Source organism: Panthera uncia, chromosome D4 (genome assembly GCF_023721935.1).
Source record: "Panthera uncia isolate 11264 chromosome D4, Puncia_PCG_1.0, whole genome shotgun sequence".
Lineage (NCBI taxonomy): Eukaryota > Metazoa > Chordata > Mammalia > Carnivora > Felidae > Panthera > Panthera uncia.
Window position 1 is genome coordinate 67926378 of NC_064807.1, and position 4032 is coordinate 67930409.

Genomic DNA, 4032 nt, shown 5'->3' on the forward strand with positions numbered 1-4032 from the left:
CTCTCTCTGTCTTGTGCTCTCTCTCAAAAAATAAGTAAACTTTACAAATAAATATATTTGAAAACTCCTCAGCAGAACATTGTAGAGAACCACTATCAACTAAACAAAGTAGGCACAAAAGATGAAATTTACTTGCCTTCCCTATCATGGATGTCTGATACTAGATAAAACTGGCAGGCTAAAAAGGTAGATAACTGTTTTAGGAAGCTTAGGAAGGGGGTGCCTGAGTGGTTCGGTTGGTTAAGTGTCCGACTCCGGCTCAGGTCATGATCTCACCAGTTTGTGAGTTTGAGCCCCACACAGGGCTCTTGGCTGTCAGCACGGAGTCTGCTTCAGATCCTCTGTCCCCCTCTCTCTCTACCCCTCCCCTGTTTGCCTGTGCACTCTCAAACATAAAATAAACATTGTTTAGAAAGTAAATTAGTGCATATGTGAGAAATTACTAAGAGATTAAAAAAAATCTCAGTGGCTGAAGAACAAATATTGCAAACCATCCCTAACTACACCCCCCCCCCCTTCCCAATCTGGGACACATGACCCCACTTACTGCATGGGTCTTGCCAGTTCCCTGAGTAAAGTGTAGCCTTTCCTGCCTCTAGGCTCCCGTCCTTCAGGTCTGTGCCTTCCAGCTTCAGCCAATCTTCCATGCCACGTCAACAAAGATAATCTTACTAGTTAATGAAAGGATTAGTGAAGAGATTATCAAATTGATTCAGCAAACTCAACTGAGGCCCATGTACCCAGGAGAGAACCAGGTGAGTAAGAAGCTTGGGCAGTTCTTTTGGGAAACACCCCCCCACCCCAACACACACACCCCCTCTAAAAAAATTTTTAAGTCTGCAACCAAGATAGCATACTCTTCTAGGGTGGGAGGAAGGTGGGTTGGGAAGATGGGTGAATTTTGTGATTAACAATTCTGTGCTGAAAGCCAGAGTGCCTATCCTGAAAGTGGTTGGTCTTAGGTGTCCTCAGTTGGGACTCTGCGTCTTTACGGATCAGACTTATATTTTTTCTGGAATGGTTGAGTTTGAGAATTATGGATCAGGATTTGGAATGCTTAGCCTGCCCCTTCCTTGGCTCTACTCCTAACAATACACTCAAACGAAGGCTGAGGCCACCCAGGGTATAAACACCCACCCTTCTGGGTAAATCAGAGTAAGAATGAAAACCAGAAGATGCTTGATGCATTTCAAATTGGCCAAACTAATCCTTCTTTATTTATAAGTAAACTATTGGCATTTGAGAATCAAAGTGTCACTTGTTTGTATGTTCTTGGCAACACATGGTGATGTCACTGAAGCCTCTGGGCGGTCTCTCTCTGCCCTCCTGCTCCACTCAATTCTCTACATTGAAGCCAGAGTGACCTTTCTCAAATACAATCTGATCCCATCAAGGCCTCCTTAACCCTGGGAAGAGTCCAAGCTCTTTACTATGCCTCCCAAGGTCCTCTGTGATGGGGCCACACTCACCTTTACTCCCCACTCCCTGCCTCGTCCTTTATCCCTCAGCACTGTGGTGGAATGCATAATGGCCACGTCCTAACCCCTACAACCTGTTAGGTGTGCTGCCTTCCATGGTAAGAGGAACTTTGCAGATGTGATTAAAGATTTTGAGAAGGGAGTTTATCCTGGGTTATACAGGTAGAGTCTAAGTGTAATCTTAAATATCTTTATCAGACTGAGGGAGAGAGATGAGGCTACGTAAGGAGAAGCAATCTGACCTAGGATGCAGAGAAATTGGAGTGGTGAGGCCACAGGCCAAGGAATGCCCACAGCTACCAGAAGCTGGAAGAGGCAAGGAAGGATCCTCTCCCCTGGACTTCCCAGAAGAAATCAGCCCTGCCATCATCTTGATTTTAGCTCCATAAGATTCAGTTCAGACTTCTGGCCTCCGGACTTGCAAGAGAACACATTTCAGTCATTTTAAGACTAAATATATGGTAATCTGTTACAGAAGCAATGGGAAACTCATACAAACCTTGTCCAATGGCAGTGGTTCCCGAACACATCCTGCTGGCCTTTCTTCTGGAGTTGCTCTCCTTTTTCCTGGGGATGTCTCTCCCATACCTTTTGCCTGCTTTACTCCTACCCCTTCCTTAAGATTCAGCTTTAGGCCCAGTGCCTACTCTCCTGGTTGCCCCAGGCTGGGTGAGGGTCTCTACTCCAGGTTTGCACCACACCTGAGTACATCCTTCCCACCGCAGTCACCAATAGGTATTATCATGGTATTTATGTGTCTGTCTCCCCACTAAGCTGTGCACCTCTTAGGGGCAGAAGTCAAAAGCTGTTCTTCCTGCAGTCCCCTCTGTTTCATGTCTAGCACAGGAACTGGCACATAAGAATCCCCAAGAAGTGTTGAAGGAACGAATGAACAAGTGGTCAAAGCTTCTTGACCTCCCAGATTCAGGTGACTTTGACATCCACTCCACTTCTGCTATCTGTTCTTGCAGCTTATCCCCTGGCCCTTGCCCCTGGCACTGAGCCCTAAGGAAATCCCAAGTCAAACATCAGCCAGGAGCAGGTCTGACAGATGAACTATCCACTGAGTATCCTGCAAAATAAATACCACAGGGAACACCTAGAATACCAAGAAATAACGAAATACTGTACCGTATTTGTTTTCTTGGGGGGTGAAGATCAGCCTGTAGTGCAGAATGTGGTAATGCCTAATTCTTTCTTAAAGTGACATTCCTTGAGCTTCTCAATCGAGCCCCCATAGCACTGACCACTCAGCTACTACTTTCTGCAATTCCCATACCTCCATAATGATTCAGGAGACTCTACTACTAAACTCTAACTATTCCTAACATATAATACGATTTAGCTCCCAGTAAGACCCATAACTGAAATTCTGAGAGCTAGTTTTGTGCTACAACGGATTAATACTGTCTACCTGAAATGGGGTCATAGGCCTCCATTTACTATTTTTTTTTTTTAATTTTTTTTCAACGTTTTTTATTTGGGACAGAGAGAGACAGAGCATGAACGGGGGAGGGGCAGAGAGAGAGGGAGATGCAGAATCGGAAACAGGCTCCAGGCTCCGAGCCATCAGCCCAGACAGAGCCTGACGCGGGGCTCGAACTCACAGACCGCGAGATCGTGACCTGGCTGAAGTCGGACGCTTAACCGACTGCGCCACCCAGGCGCCCCTCCATTTACTATTTGATAAAGGTATTAAGCTGAAGCTATGAACACAATTTTGTTCTGCAAACTGTTTCTCTAGAAGGACTTTTACCTGACTACTGCCACATGACTTTACTCTTTGTCAGACAAGACAGGCTGCCAATCTTCTCCAAGGTCTACGAATTCAGGAAGACTTTACTAATGGAAAGCATGTAAAACAAACCACAGAAAACCAAAAACAGACCACAGCAAAGCAATACGGAATTACAAACTAACTTTAATTACATCAACAGGAAGAATTTCAAACCATGTTGAGAATTTATAGTTTAAAGTTTAAATCTGGCTAATGGATCCTAACTGTGACATCATTCTCAAAGGTGAAAGTATTTGAGATGGCAAATGGACAGAATAATCATTTCGGTAGCATCTAGGAATATTGCTACAATTACTTTACATAAATAGAAATCCATGTCTTTAGTAGTAAGGTGTCACGTCTTGGAGTAAAAATTCACATAGGACAGGCTTATAAATATACATAAATCTCAAAATCAATAACAATTGAACATTGGGTACACAATTATTACAAAACGAATATAACCCATCGGTGTCTATTTAAAGGCATAGGTTTTTACAAAATAGTATTTGTAGACAGTCTCAAAAAAGCATATGAAGACTCCTGGAGCCAGACCATTCCAGCTTGTCAGCATGTCTGTGGGAATAAGGCAAGTGAGGAAGCTGCACTCACTCTTCCAGGTGGCAGGACATCGTATGTGATGAAACGGTAACTGCTCCAGTGACCCGGTGAATGCCACAACACCCGCTGCACCCCATGACCCTCGGGAATCGCTTACCCTCCAGAAGAAGGACCTTAACAGCTATGTGCCTGATGGCAAATATCCTGGGGGGGGGG